This window comes from Pinus tabuliformis, chromosome 6, assembly GCF_031772625.1.
Source record: "Pinus tabuliformis cultivar Carrire ecotype Pingquan chromosome 6, CPIR1, whole genome shotgun sequence".
In the NCBI taxonomy this organism is placed as follows: domain Eukaryota; kingdom Viridiplantae; phylum Streptophyta; class Pinopsida; order Pinales; family Pinaceae; genus Pinus; species Pinus tabuliformis.
Window position 1 is genome coordinate 560,173,722 of NC_142292.1, and position 17,116 is coordinate 560,190,837.

General features: G+C 39.4%; 1 pseudogene; it reads right to left on the minus strand.

Annotated features, from left to right (window-relative positions):
* Window positions 1-344: 344 nt before the first annotated feature.
* LOC149259743 (la-related protein 1A pseudogene) overlaps window positions 345-17,116 on the minus strand; it is a 62,273-nt pseudogene continuing 45,501 nt past the window's right edge.

A 17,116-nucleotide genomic window follows, 5' to 3' on the forward strand; every position in this document is an offset into this window, starting at 1 on the left:
AACAGGGCTGGCAGCTATGAAATGATTCCTGCCAATATTAATTGCCACAGCCGCTAGCAACAAATTGCAAGACTTAGATAACAAACTTTGCAGCCACCTTAACTAGCCATTACTCGTATCAAAAAGAAATTCCAACGGCCATGAGCCTAGTGGATGTATAGCTTCACAACCAGAGATTTGACCCCAATTATCGACCTTTCAAGAGGCAGAACAACAAATGTCAATGTAGTGATGGTAATTCTTCAATTACATTGAGGTTAATGGAGTTTCTCTTGACAAGAAATACGCCTGGAGAAGCCCTTGAAAATGAGACTGGAACACTGAATAACACAGCAAAAATCCTGATATATGATAAGATATGCAACTGATGGCTCAAATATCAACAAGATTTGTTCAGCAGATGGATATCCCAGTCTTCACATCATCCATAGAGGATAAACCATTGCTCGCTTTCTCATTTGCATTAACATCTTTGGGCAATTTATCTTTTGGTGGAAAGTCGTGTATTGTTCGGAACTCCTCTGTAAGTAACCTTTCCAATTCTTGATGCTTTTTCAAATGCCTGGCATCCTTCTTGCGATAATGATGAAATGCCCAATATTTTTCAAGACCATAGAGATTCCCCTTCTTGTAGAATTCAATGGTTAACTGTTCAAAATCCTCATAGAGACTTTCCTTAAATTTCTTCTCCAATCCATAGCTGTAGAACCTAAAAAGGCACTCCATGCCGTAATTATACTTTGCTGCTGCATCTTCCAGTGCTAATCTTCGGAACTCATTATACATGGAGCGGTTGAAATTATTTCTGAGGAAAAATGACCAAAATCTGTAGAGAGTATTCATTTCCTCACTGCAACCAGTACCAACTCTCTTGCGCTCTGCCAGGCAACGCTTGTAGTATTTCAAATATTTCTGTTGTTTAAAACCATGATCTTCCAAAAGTTCATGACTTGGATGCTGAAAAGGAGGAAAAGACTTTGGCATGGAACCAACTGGCGAACTACTTCCAGCAAAAATGCCACTGCCAAGACATGATCCATGAGGAGAAGATGCAAGATTTGAGGATGCCATTGTTCCCCCATGGTTGTCTGGTGGTGTTGATCTAGAGAAAAACCCAACAGAATTACTAGGTGGACTTTTTGATATGATGCTTTGTCGGTTGCGAAGTCCTGTGCCTTGATTTCGAGCAATGCTAGGAAATAACCGTTCTTTATGTGAAGGTTGTTTCGTGTCAAGATAACTGTATCCTGAATCTTTTGATTGATGCCAGCAAGCAACTTTCCATTAAATGCATTCAGATAGTACACAGAACCCTTTGTCTCCTTCTCAGCAACAACTGCAACATGTGCCAGTACCATGACACCTAACGATCTAAAACACAGCAGATTCTGATAAGTATGACAGCTGGGTGAGATTTGCTATGGATCAGCATAAAATCACTTAGACCGTGTTTCGCTACGAAATCACCAGAAACTGACTTTATGCGCTACGAAATCACCTAAAGAGCTTTGTAGCACATAATAACCTTTGAACAAAGTTGACACATGGAAATTGTGTAAATTATGAGACTAGTGGTGAATGAGGATGCATAGTGGACTCCTTAGACTCAGACTCTAAGGCAAACAAAAACTCAAAACAAGACTAGCACTGAATTTTTTACCATCAAACTAATGTGAGCGGTTTTGAAATTAGAATTCTTAAGTGATAACAGTGGCTCCACTTGGGATAGTGTGCTCCTGTAGTACACTAAGAACTCATATGTCCAGTGCCTTATCCATTTATGACAAACAGAAATTTGCTTGACAAGCATCCCTTTCAAGCTTCTGGGGCCTTCACCTCGGGCTTTGAACTTGATAATCACCATAGGAGAGAGAAGTCTATATCTACTAAAAAAAAATTTTCTCAGTCAACCTCGAGCTTATTTTCATTTTCCTACCTACCTACCCTATCAATTCAAACTTCTTTCAGCTCAATCAATGTGAAATTTCCAATGTAGCCAATCATTTGTCTTATCTGATATTTGAGTTTTTTGACTGCATCGGAGTTCAGATCCACAATGATATTGTGATGACCAGTGCCACTGAAATTGCCTCTGATTTTCATAGAAAAACTGAAACACTCGAAAGTAAAACTCTTCCATATATTTGGCTATAGGATCCCAGAATACATGATCAGCTTGATGATTCTTGTAACTTTCTGGTTGTGCAATCTGATCTTCAACAACAGTGTACAGTTCCTCAATCGTGAAAGAGAAAGGAAGCAATACTCTCTCCTTGTGTTATGCCATAGAAAGCTTCTGAAAATAATGATCATGATTATGAAAACTATATGCCTGAATTTGACCTTGTAAACCTTCAATGTCTTTCTCAATGTCTTTAGCAACTTCATCCAAAAATTTCATCTTATCCTTTGCCTTGCACTCAAATGATTTTAGATACGAAGACAAGGACAAAGAAAAACTTTCATCTATTCTTCATTAATATGATCATCATTCCATTGTTTGAAACCTTGAATTGAAGGAGAGTTTGCCACCACATTTGATCTATCTATCCATTCCTCCAAAAACATAAGCCAAAAGTATTCAAATGACTTAATGGATTTGGTAGGAAAGCTTTCAATCCACTGTTTACATTTCCCTTGAAATGAATCATAGAACAACATAATGCAAACATCCTCATGTTTAACTCTAAGAAGCTCTGTAAAATCACAAAAATCTGATATATGCTTCAAAGTTAAATTTAAATCTTCTCCGTTGAATTTTGGACCATTCCTTAGAAAATATGCATCCTTGGGAAAATGATTTGGGAAACCATGAATACCTGAAAAATCTATGCATGCATACCTTGAAATAAGAATGGTAGCATCTGGGTCCTTCATAACTCCAGTGGAATCACCATGAATGTATGAATTTTGAATTCTTCAACAATGGAGTTGCCCAAGGTAGATTGCAGCCTCGAAAATTCTTCTGAGCTCCTGCTACCTTCAGAAGTTCAGTCTCTTGATTTCAGGAACGAATAATCTTCAGACTCCCGGCAGACGCACCAAAATGTTATCACCAAAATAGGACCCTGATAGGCTGCTGATCAGACTATCTCAGTGTAACTATTTCAAACCAATCTTTTAGCTAAGGCTTAGCCTCCTTAGCCTGAGAGGGCTCTCTCAAAGGGTTAATGATATTGATTAAAGATATGGATAGATGACTAACTCTATGGTTGGAAATTTTATGAAAAGCTTGTATTTGGCCTATGTAAAGACTCATTTTCAGTAATACATGCTTGACTTTACTTCTCAGGATTCATGAAGGATTTGTTATGTTCAGAATATGTGATGTTGTCCTTTTCTTAATTCTTACAGTGGTATGGATGTATAATCACTCAAAATTCATTGAATGTGCTCTGACTTCCTGTATACATTTATAAACTGTGTGGTCCCATATGAGTTTATGTTCTGAATGTTTAAATGCTGAATGCCCTGACTTCCATGTAAGGTTGAGTTCATAGTTATATTGAGGTGTTGTTGACTCCATAAGCCCAATGGATAGTTGTTTAATGTGTTTCCACCATTCATATTTTTCACAGTTGTTCTATAAGAGTTAGCCATCTTATCTTTAATCAAAATCATTAATACATCAAGAGAGAGCCCTCTCAGGTTGAGGAGGCTAAGCCTCAGCCTAAAGTAGGTTTGAAATAGTTACTTAGAGTCAACCTGACCAGCAGCCTATCAGGGCCTGATTTTGAGATAACACCTTGTATGGACCATAATACTTTGGTGATAATTTATTATCCTTCTTAGCTTGCTTGAGGGACATTTGCTTATATGGTTGTAGCCGTAGGAATACCCAATCACCTACATCAAAACTTCTTTCACTGCGATGTTGATCTGCCTGTTGTTTCATTCTATTCTCTGCCAACATGAGGTTATCCTTTAAGAGTTGGAGGACTTGTTGTTGATGTTCGATGTGATGTTCCACTGCTTGAACCTTAGAATTTTCTCTTAAATATGATGTGATGGATGGTGGCTGATATCCATAAAGTGCCATAAATGGGGTCATTTTTGTTGCTGTATGGAAGGAAGTGTTATACCACCATTCAGCCAGAGGCAACCATTTGACCCATTGTGTCTGTTTATTAGATACAAAGCAACGAAGATATCCTTCCAAACATTTGTTTACTATCTCAGTTTGCCCATCAGATTGAGGATGATAAGATGAGCTATGAGCTAACTGAGTACCAAGACAAGAAAATAATTATGTCCAAAAATTTCCAGTGAAAATGGGATCTCTGTCACTTACAATAATCTTTGGGTTTCCATGTAGCTTTTGAATTGTTTCCATAAATGCAGTAGAAACTGTACTGGCTTTAAATGGATGTGATAATGCACAAAAGTGTGCATACTTGGTAAGTCTGTCAACTACCACCATGATCGCACTCTTTCCCTCAGACTTGGGTAAACCTATGATAAAATCCATTGAAACCTCCTCCCAACGTTGGCTTGGAATGGATAAAGGTTGTAATAGACCCGGTGTCTTAATTGTTTCAACTTTATTTTGTTGGCAATCCAAACATTCTGCCACAAACTTTTGAATATCCGATTTAAGGCCATCCCAAAAAAATTCCTTCTTAACCCTGTGGTAAGTTTTTAAAAATCCTAAGTGCCCTCCTAAGGGAGAAGTGTGCAATTCCATAAGAATCTTTTGTTTTAGTTGGGAATTCTTACAGAGGTATAAAAAATCTTTGTACCATAACGAATCATTTTGCTAGATAAATGTATCAGATGTACTGGAATCTTGTTGTAACTTTCGAATAAGTGCCCACACTTCTTCATCATTCTTCCATTCCTCCCTTGCTTCATTTATCCAATCTGGTTGGATAATAGAAATGGCGCACAACAATGCTTCCACATCCTCATCCTTTCTTGAGAGTGCATTAGCCACCACATTTTGCTTCCCTTTTTTGTAGATGATTTCAAAGTCATAACCCAACATCTTTGTGACCCACTTTTGTTGCTCTTCAAAGGATAATCTTTGTTCTAAAAAGTTTTTAAGGCTATCATGATCTGTTTTTACCTTGAAGTGTCTTCCCATTAGGTAGGGTCGCCATTTCTTAATTGCATGGAGTATTGCCAACATTTCCTTCTCATAAATAGCTTTGTGTAAAAACTTTCCCTTGATTGGATGACTTTCAAAAGCAATGGGTCTTTCATCTTGCATTAAAACAACACCAATTCCATTTCTTGAAGCATCACATTCCACAATAAAGGTTTTTGTGAAGTTCGGTGTAGCTAAGACCGGTGCTTGGCACATTGCCTCTTTAAGATTTTTGAAGGCCTTTGTTGCTTCTGGAGTCCATGAAAATGCATCTTTCTTCAATAATGTTGTTAGAGGTGCTGCTATTCTCCCATAGTTCTTAACAAATTTTCGATAATACCCTGTCAACTCGAGAAATCCTTGAAGATGCTTTATGGATGTGGGGATTTTCCATTCCTTAATGGCTTTAATTTTGCTAGGGTCTACTTTAACTCCTTCATGAGATACAATATGACCCAGATATTCTACCTCTTGTACTCCAAAGAAGCATTTGGATATTTTTGCATATAATTGTTTCTCCTCCAATATTTGTAGCACCCTGTCAACATGTTCAACATGATCCTTCCAAGACTTGCTGTAGATTAGTATATCATCAAAAAATACTAACACAAATTTTCTAAGGAAGGGTTTAAAAATGGAATTCATCAAACCTTGAAATGTAGAAGGTGCATTGGTAAGGCCAAAAGGCATGACCAAAAATTCATAATGACCCTCATGAGTTCTAAATGCTATTTTCGGAATGTCTTCAGTCTTCATTCTGATTTGATGATATCCTGAACGAAGATCCAACTTGGTGAAGTAAATTGATCCATGCAATTCATCCAGTAATTCATCAATGACAGGAATGGGAAACTTATCTTTAATAGTGAGCTTGTTGAGCTCCCTATAATCCAGACACATGCGCCATGATCCATCCTTCTTGTGCACCAATACTACTGGAGCAGAGAAAGAACTTTGACTAGGTTGAATTATACCAGCCTCTAGCATTTCTGCAACCATAAATTCAATTTCACTCTTTTGGGAATAGGGATATCTTTACGGCCTGATGTTTGGAGGAACACTTCCTGGAATCAGATGAATAGCATGATCATGATCACGAATAGGTGGGAGACCTTTGGGAGTCTCAAATAACTTGGAATGATTGTCCAAGACTTTTTGGAGATCGGGAGAAATAGATGATTCCAATGTGGAAACATCTAGTGAACATAATTGTGCAATTACACCTCTTTGTTCCTTTTTTAGAAGCTTTGTCATACCGTTAGAACTGATTATCTTTCCTAGTTTCCCTGCAATACCCCTTAATTCAACTTCCTTTCCTTCCACAGAAAATTTCATGAAAAGTTCTTGAAAATTAAAAGCTATTGTACCCAAGGATTGTAGCCATTGGACTCCGAGTACAACATCAGCACCTCCCATTGGAATGGACAGCATTGGGCTAGATAATACATATTCTCCCATGGATAGCTTGATATTATGGCACTTTCCAGAGCAATTTATCGTTCCTCCATTTGCAACCATCACTTGACACTCTGGTGCTGGATATAGGAAGCAATTCAATTCTTTTGCTATCTTACAATGAATAAAATTGTGGGTACTTCCTGAATCAATCAACACTATTACCTTTTTCTTCTTGATTTGTCCTTCTATCTTGATGGTTTGAGGAGTGGTAATTCCAACCAATGCATTACAAGATATGGTCGGATTCATTTCTTCTTTATCTAGGCTTTGTTCCTGGAGTATATCCTCTTCTTTTGACCTTTCTTGCTCCTTTTCTTCTTCCTCTTCACAATCGATATAGAATAATTTCTTCTCAGCACACTTATGACCTTTAGTGTATTTGCTATCAAAACTGTAACAAAGCCCTTTTGCTCTTTTTTCTTCCAATTGTTGTGGTGTCAACCTTATAGGTTGTGGAAGACTAGGGGCAACAACACTTCCATCTTTATAGTTGTGAGTGGTATGCTTCCTGGTTTCCATAATTTTGCTTTCCATTTTTCTTGCTAACCTGAATGCCTTCTCTAATGAATCAGGTTCCCAAAGGCGAACATCATGTTGGATATTATCCTTTAAAGTCCCTATGAACACATCAATCCTATGCTCCTCTGGAATATTTTTTACCCTTATGTTCAATTTTTGGAACTCCTCAATGTGCTCCATTATTGAACCCTTTTATTTGAGACTTATCAATTGGCTAAAAAAAGTGTTGCTTTTTGTATCCTCATAATGTGCTGTCAATTCTTCCGTAAAAATTGCCCAAGTGATAATTTGTTTACAAGAGCAAAGCCATTGATACCATACAAACTGATTTGGTTCCAAATATAAAGTTGCAATACGTACCTTTTGTGTGTTTTGCACATTATTGAGATCGAAAAATTTCTCCATTTGTAATATCCATGTTGCGGGATCCTTGCCATCAAACTTCATCATATCGATTTTTGGAATATGGTGGGTCTTCGATCCAACATTAGAGTCTATGAAATCATGATTAACATTTCTTTTGTTCTCATCATGAGTTTCCTTTACTACCCTTTCACCATTAGTAAGCATTTCTTGTAGAAACTTTGTCAAATCTGTCTTCAAATCTTCCATGTCTGTCTTCAAATCTATCTTCAAATCGTCCATCTTAGCTTCCATGCCATTCACCTTAGCTTCCAAGCCCTTTATCTTGCATTCCACGCCATTTATCTTAGATTCCACACCATTTATCTTAGCTTCTGTTAGCTTTTGTGAGAGTGACATTTGTTGCACTTGGTCTTGTAATTTTGATATGTCATGTAGCATTTCTTCCTCTTCTTCATGAGTCATGCTAGCGCTTTCAGGTTGCTTACTAGGTGTTTTCATTTTATTTCCTCGGGGCATCAGTTACCGATAATAATGCTCTACTATGCCCTTTGAATTCTTCAAAATAATTTTTCAAACCAAGCTTAAGAAAAAAGTTAAAAAAATCTACACACCTTTTTTCACTTTGTAGGAGCTCGATATTGCCTCTGATGTATCTATGAAATTTCGGATCATCCAGTTTTGAAATTACGACCTGCAATAGCCCTCTGTGTCTTCTTTCCAATGCCACTAGTCTGATCCAAATTGGATTCTCCAAGGAAGAGTTATGCCAAATCTCCCACAGTGACTTGATTATAGACTACTTCAGTAGAGCGAACTTGTACGATGTGCCACGAGTCACTATTTCGACCTTTTTCTCTGAAAAATATATACAAGAAACTACAGTCTGTCCTCTTTTTGTACCTTCTTATGAAATTTCAATCCGATGCTCAGAGTGAAAGTTATGATGATTTTCCCCAGGTCACCTGTTTGGAATGTAATTCAAGAGTCTGCAAAAAGACCAACTTCCTCAGATCATATCTTCGCAAATATAGCGCAAAATGCTCTGAAATTCTGACTCGAGGTTCAGTTCAATTTCTTCTCAAATGGGTTTTTTTTTTTTTAGCTTCTGAAACGTCACAGAAAAAAAGTTATAGCAAAGTGTCACGATCATCTATTTGGAGCAGCAAAACCCTAGAATCCAAAGCTCTGATACCAAATGTTATGAAACCAGCTCAAAAAAAGATAGAAAAGATAGATCAACGCCTTAGAATTCAGCCTCTTCGAGGGGGAAACCTCCTTCACATTACATAAATGAACAATTCTTGGATGATTCAAATGACAAAACATCCTTTCTATATATAGGAGTCTAAGGAGTCACAATATAACCCAGCCGACCTAACAATAATAATATAAAGCCACAAAAATAATAATAGAGGGATTCTATGGGGCACAGTAATAACAATATGGGGACAATAGGGGCACAACAATATTAATAAGGGATACAACTACAATAGTAATGGGGTAATCACTAGTATTATAGGGACCTAACATGATCGACGGTGGCGAACTTATGCCAAGCTTGGTAGTCCATTATGGTGTCCGCGTGCATCCGGGTACACTGATTTTTCACCTCTATCCAAATCGTCTAATAACATGCGCATTATAGTCTTAAGTGCAGCCAAACCAGCAACATATTGATGCATAGTGTATGCACTAATCTTCAAGTCTTCACTAGTGGCTACACGCATCAACTCATCAAAGTACATGTCCAGCTCCAGTAAGAATTGGTTCTTTGACTTTGTCTCAGTGAGTGTGCTAATAGATGGGATTGCATGCGTGCACAAAATGAAATCCATGCTTTTGAAAACCTGTGCATGTGAAGCCTGCAAACTGGTGATGAGCTGCGGGAGTTCCTCATTATTCCAGATCTGACTCCGGATGCGTGCCTTCAACTCTACCGCCTTTGGCTTCATCATATTTGGAAAGTGCAATGGGGCTCCTTTGTACCTCAATGCTCATTGTCCATGTTTGCATGCGATTGACAATAGTATGCATATTTGACAAGATGCATGCTCTCCTAGCACATTGCTACTGCCAACCATTGAGATGGACAACTGACTTATGCACAGTGAAAAATCTGAAATACAACATTCACATGACTGTCTCGAGGGACGATACGTCATCCAGTATCACTCTCTTCAACTCTCCTTTGGCAGATGATGTAACTTGTTCCCCTCCCTACTTGGTCGCTTGTAACTCCTTAGCCATATGCTCGTTCTCTGCTATCAACAATCGAACACTCGAGATGATGGATTCAACATATGCTCTGGTAGCATCAGCCAATGTTATTGGATGCTTGCGCACATCGGATACGATCACTCATTCTTCAAATTGCACAAGAGATATGTGAACATCCGGAGTGGGAACTCTGCGTGAATACACAACTCTGTGTTGTGACTTATCGTAAGATATGTTGTGCATCTCTGCCTCCAGATTGTCTTCAAGGATCTCTGTGTCTCCTTGATCGCTTGGGAATTTCTCTGCTTCCAAATCTAGTGAAATCGGTGAGGTGACCTCTTGGTTCCGAGGCATGCAGTTAATATCCTGATCTGACTCTGGCTGGACCATATCCATATCCATCTACTCTAGCATTTGTTCAATCTCTTGAGCTAAGTCCTGCTCCTGCGACTGCCCACCCTGTCCTCTATGTGGCAGCTGATGGATGAGTCTATAACATGTATGGGTGAAGTTTCATTAATCTATGCATGTCGTGCCCCCTGCTATGCCTATTTTTGGTGCACTTCCTTCTCTCTTCTGTGCAACTCCTGTTCTTCCCGGAGTTATTTCTTCAACTCTTGCAACTCATTTTCTATTTCCTCCATCCTCTGTTTCTCTCTTAGCCTTTGCGTGATCCCCTTGTCATGCTATCACCTCTTAACCTCAATCTCCAAAGCTACTTTCATCACAAGTGAATCTGCTTTGAACTTGTAGCTTTGTTATGCCTCTATGCTATCAACAACCTTTCTATTGCCTTTTTCATGTGCAGGTACATTACCCTCTGCTGTTGCTTATGATGGTGCTCTCTGAGATGCTTCTTCTTTCCGCATTGCCAACCACTCTATAGCTATGCCAACTGGATCATTGAGCCTGGAGAAGTGATAGAAATATCTCCATGGGTCTTCCTCAAGCCAATGACACACCCTGTGGATCCAAGGAAACCACACTCTCACACAATGGTCCTTCACCAAGTAAACCGGGTCATACAGATTGGAACTTCTCGTGCCAAAGGTGAATCTTTTGAACTCCTCTGTCTCGGCCTCAGCATGCATTAGATTCTATATCTTGTACAACCCACTCTACAAAGGAAGAGCAGACCAAGGTGTTTCTTCTTCTTGTACAATCTCGCTGACAACCATGTCGAGATGTGATATGACTCCTCCTGTATGATGAGCTTGTCCATGGAAAACTTCGGTAAAACATGCAGAGTCTTCTCCACACTGTACATCTGTATGCAGGTGCCAAGGGGAGAGGCATACCAATCTAATATGTCGATCAATGCCTCCATCGTTGCTTGCGACATGCAAGGTGGATCTTGCTCAAATATCATTTTGTACACTGGGGTGACAAAGTGGTATCAAAACTGTGTGATAACTCCGCAGAAGATGCATTCAAAGAACAATCTGAAATATGTATGCACAGAGGTTTTCGAAGGTGTCCATGCCCAACTCAAGCCTAGGAACTGCTGACGAGCATAGACTGCATCCAGTATGTAAGTGGACATGTATACCTCTACTTGTTGACCCTTGGGTAGATGTCGGGCTTTTGTCACTTGCTCCTTCAACCTAAGAGCCAACATGTCAGACTAGTTTCAAGGTCTTCCTTCACTATCCAATTGGTCCAACACAATCACCAAACTCTGCGGGAAGGTCTCTGTGCTCTCTTGGTCATATAAACAACATACAAATATGACCAAGTACTGTTATGCCTTCCATAATATCTTCATCTTGTAAAATTGGCTGGGTGTTGTCCTGAACTTGGCTGGCTCTTTTTCCTAGCTCTTCAAGATATCTCTTGATTTTGCACTGCTGTTGGGTTTGCTGAAGGGTTTCTCCATTGTGATCACCGGTTGTGGCAAGTGATACATCTCCTAAAAGTCCTTTGCCCTGAAGGTAGTAAGATCTTTCTCGCTGACACTGCTTAACACCATTGTCTTAGGATTAGTGTGTGAGACAATACAGTGGATCATGTCCACGCATGGAAATGTGAGATACCTGCATGCAATTCGATACAAGCCAGACTTGTGAATGTTGACATAGACCCTACGGTCTTCCATATTTTCCTCAAATGCGCTTGAGAATGTGTCGTTGATGTCTTGCAATTTAATATTGATGGCTTTGTCTATGAACAACTTGGTGTCTTCGTAGATAGGCAAGCTCATAGACACTTACCCAACCGCATCTCCAGTTGCACTTCCAAAGATGTCCTTTGAGCCTGCTCTCTTGGAGGCCATTGAAACTGTACTGATGAGAGACAGTTGAACACCTGTGATACATGGAGACATAGAAATGCTCATGGCAAGCAATCTATTAGTTAAAATCCAAAACAAATTTTAGGATTAACGTGCAACATACCCAGGTGACTAACTGAGAAGATTGCACAATTTTCACCGGGAGGTTGGGAGATTGACTGCCAAAACTATGTAAGGCATAGTGCGGGCTACCAAGAGGTTGAATGACTGCTAGAACTGCCTAATGCACAATTTATCTTGGCCTTCTGATGGTTGAAACTGTGTAATGCACAATTTCAGTCAGTAATGACATGCAAGTCCAACAAACTGCATTCGGTAATTTCTAGGGCCAGGGGGGCACTGCCTCTTAGAATTGCACAATGTAAGCCTAGAGGTCAATGCTGGCCATGTTTGCGTAGTTTCTTGAGGGAAGGAAGAGCCTTCACTCTCAGAAATTCTCATTGTTGTTTGGGCAAGGTAAGGTCCAGGCCAAGGAAACCCAGACCCGATGACGGGCAACTGAAAACATGAAAAGTTTTGAATGAATGGAAAAGATAAGTATAAACAAGAGTGAATGATAATGCATGCAAATAGTGAGTGCAAGATTCAGAAAATGGGAAAGCAAGCATCTGTGTGAAGCGAGTCGTCACAACATTGAGCGTCGGTGCAGAAACAATTTCATGCATGCAACAACAGTGAGATGCAATGAAAAACTTGAAACAATGCTTCTACAAGCTAACATGCATTAAAATTTAAAACGATAGCAGGCATTCAAAAAAACCAAGAAAACAACATTCATACAAAAGGAAATACAAAAAGCGAAAAAAAGTAGCAAATGACATGAAAAGCAAACTTACCCAGAAAAAGCTAAGCTGAATGTGCCGAAGACTCCTAGATGGGATCAATGTGGGGAATGAGCTCCAAGATCAATGTGGGGAATGAGCTCTACAACGTCGAATAAATAATTTTGATAAGGATGAGGCTTATGACACGCATGTCACAAATCTAGGAAAAGGCGACACTTGGAGGGAAGTTTCTAAACAATATTTGCATGGAAACTCCAACTGCAAAAAATAAATCCCTAAAATATAGGGATTTTTTTTTGTTTTATTTTTTTATTTTTTGGGAAAAGAAACCCATTCATGCAAATAAAAATTTCTCAGTCCTGGAGGGAATTAGTGAACCTAAAAGCACATGCAACGGTCTGCAAGCCTGGGGATGAGATTTCCACAGTTTTTGGGTTGAGAAAGATTGGTTGTCCCTTATGCATTGCACAATTTCTACATTGAAGCCCTCACTGTTAGTCAGAATTAAGAAATTTCTAAGCTGAAGGCGAGTATTGGGCTAGATTGCACAATTTTTAGAGCAAAGGTTGCCTGGCTGGATTGTGCATTTCTGGAGCCCAGCAGGGAACCCAACAGGATTGTGCAATTTCTGGAGGAAAGGTTGGTTCCCCTCCAGAATTGCCAATTTTTAGCGGGATCATCTCAGCCAGAAAATTGACTAAGTTCGAAATGAAAACCTATGGGTGGGAGGCATACAAGTTGACATGCACAGGATGGTAAGCCACTGAAACTCAGCTGAAGCCTATGTAATTACTCAGTGCAAGACATGATGCTAAGGATGGTTGGTAGGGAGGCTAAAAAATGAAGCTAAGGAAAATTTTTGGAGGGTGGTTGTAGCTGCTACAACACTTGGTGACACACTAGTGGAACTCCAACTTTCTAAATGGACCTTGTTTCGTGAAAAGCAAGTCTAACTCCTTCGGAAGTATTGTTTAGCTCTCTGATCATCTTGGTTTCCACACTAGCTTGATTGAAAGATGTAGCATCTGCGATGCTCTTGGTCGGTCAACAGACATTCCAAGCCAAGTCAACGTACTTGTTTCGATTGGGATGAGGGGTATATTGGTGCATAAGCAATATGATAGTCAGAGTTTAAGTTTCATATATGGTGTTGCTCTACTTCCAGTAGGCCTGGACAGTACCCTGACAGAGTCACACAGGAACAAAAGCATCGATCTGCTTCTAGTGAGCCTGGGTAGTACCCCAACGAAGTTACTTGCATCACCTCTTTGTGTAGAAGCCTTTCTCTTCTTTCACCTTATTCATTTTTCATTTTTTCAAAAATTTTCACATTTTCATTTTTCATTTTCATTCTCATAATTGTGCATAGCATTTATTCATTTTAGAGGCAGAAGAGGGATCCCGAGTTATTGAGAGTAGAAGAGGTTGTTCCTTCATAGAAGTATTTTTTATATACCTTTGACATACTTGTTAAGGTTTCCCCCCTCACCTTACTCTACTTGACTGGGTTGACAAGGGTTAACCCAAATCAACCGACTAGAGTAGGTGATACTAGTTAGAGCGCAAGCATTTTGTTTTCATCAAGTTTCACTTTGAATAGAACGTATTTTCCATTGGTGTATCATGGACTGAAGACAACAAGTTCTACATAAAGAGACATGACAACAGATAACCAAGTATTGATAACTGCACAAGTCCTCTTTACCCTTGCTTGTTTCAAGAGTCGCGCACGGTTTCATGTGAAACTAGACTACAAATGTAAACAAGAAAGCAAACAAAAAAACAAAGAGCACAAGAAAATGTGAAAGCAAAGCAAGTAAGCAAATAAAGCAGACAAGCAAACAAACAACAAATCTAGAAAGAAAACATGCATGCAAGCAAACAAGACAAAGAAAACACTACTCCTACTCCTAAACTAACTGTGCATGGGCCTTATCACTTGAAGTGATATTTCCAATGCAGCCACTGGCGCATTGGTCGACCCATGTTGGTGAAGGCATGGTTCACGAACAACATATTCAGGTGAACCAGCAAACATGAAAGATATAACAATGAAGACAAACACACTTCGAGTTTAAATGCGTCCACAAAAAAAAAAGTGAAAGAGCACGACATGCAATCCGTGGAATTACCATGGTGCTGTGCTACACTGCATGAAAATGTTAAGCATATGCACTCTCTTGAACGTGACATGCAAGAAAACGTGAGAAACATAGACAACTTGCGTCGCGCAAGTGTGCTTGTTGTGTAAGATTCCCCCAATGCATGAGCTATGGGATCATGTAGTTCACATGGAGGAAGCAAAATCTGTGTGTGGGGTTGATCTTCAATGCATACAGATGAGCGATGAGGAGCCTTGGGTGGCTCAACAATTTCCTGATCAAAAGTGAAACCAACCTTAGGATAGCGAGGGCTTGACATAACCATCAGCTCGGGCTGAAGTGCCTCGATAGTCTGTGGGGTTTTGACTTCATTGATAGATAAATCATCATAAACAAGTGGATTAGATAGATTAGTAGTGATAGAATCAACATTGTGATTGAACACGAGAATAAATGGATCACGACAACCACAATAAAAAAAATCACGGATTTCATTGGCATCCTCATGATAAGATAAATTAAACAGAGGGCTAGGTGAGAAGAAAGAATGTTCACCCTTTGCGTTTATGGAAAAAGCATATGACAAATTAAGTGGATTTTCAATGAATAATTTGTCCTCTCCGTTTCCGAATGATGAATTTACATCCATTGTGTTCTGCGAATGATAAAAAATGGGTGTATCCATGGATGGATTTACACAAGGGAAAACAGATATGGTAGAATCACCAAAGATGTCAGGAAAAAGTGGAGGAGGTGTGGACAAAAGGAGATTATCCTTCGCCGCAAGTTGATGTTCAAGTTCCCAGTCATACTCATCATGAATGACAACGTAGGTTGGTTATGAAACACAAACTTCGTTGATGGTTTGATCCTCGTTCACAACAAGTGTAGAGTCCGAAACAGAAGAACACGAGAGAGTGCAATCCAAAGGATCAACATAACACAAAGACGAAGGTTGAGGTAGCAAATCCATGTGACAACCCATGGGATTTGCAACCAATGATGCTTGAAAATTCAGAGCAGTGATGTTGGGAGGATAAGACAGTTGAAAAAACGTGTGTTCATGTTCTCCCACATCACTCTGCAATGGTGGAGCTGTTTGATAAGGGGAAGGTAGATAATCACTTGTGACAACGACTGTGTCTGCTTGGATTACGCAGCTCCATCACCAAAGTATGCTGAGCGGGGTTTGAAATTCAACTTTGTCTTAGGATCGAGTGATTTGTGAAGAAAATATTCGAATCTGTCGCAAAGATATTGGAGTTTCATTTGTTTTTTCAGAGCTTTAAACTGAAGTACATGGAAGCGCTTCCAAAAATCCATAGGTGATTCATGCGGAACCTTCCGTTGTTTTAACAGTTTTTTGTCAAGAGGTTCAAGATCAAAATGGTGGAAAGTAGATTCAATTAGATCATATAACTTCTTAAGTGAGTGCACCGAACCGTGAGGTAGGTCATGGTACCATCGTTGTGGGGATTCATGAAGTGTGTGTGAAAGAAGCAAGATGACCTCGACTTCATCGAACTCATTTACATCCTCAAGGAATTTAAGGAAGTCGTGTAAGTACTCAGGCCATGCCACTTCACCTTCACCATTGTAAGTAAATTCCGATAAGAGATCATAAAAATCCCTCATGATGTCGACAAGTTTAGCATTAGACAAAAATCACGAAGGGAGGAGCCTAATGATATCCATGACAAATACGTGAAGACTCAAAACAGGATGTGAGGACTCAACTTGTCATTTGGCCCTTCTTCTAGTGCTAGTTGATGGTGCTGGACCCACCAACATGTCAGGGGATCTCCTCGGTAAGAATTCCCAACTAGACCTTAAACCGTTTGGTGTAGGAGTCCCAACTGTGGGGTAGTACAGTATCGCCTTTATCGCAATTGTACGTAGAGGTGATTAAGATGCCCCTGTTGGTAGCAAGTGTGTGACATGTGCAACAAGACAAGTAAGGTCCATGAATGGGTCTAACACATGTAACAGGGGTATGAGTGTGCCCTTAGAAACCTGTGACAACATGCGGCTTGAAAGGGACACACGAGAGAGATACATCACAATCTAGAAAGAAGGTTAGACAACACCCAAAGTGATGGATAAAACAACAACACATCTCAATAAGATTCATAGAAACATATATAGAAAAGGCCATACATACATGTGTAAACAACGAATAAATATATCATTAGAGTAACCAAGATAGCTGAAATACAATAAAAACATATACATGAAATGTGCTGGCTCTGTTATATTAAGAAAGTGAAAGCTCCAATCCTACATAGAACTATGA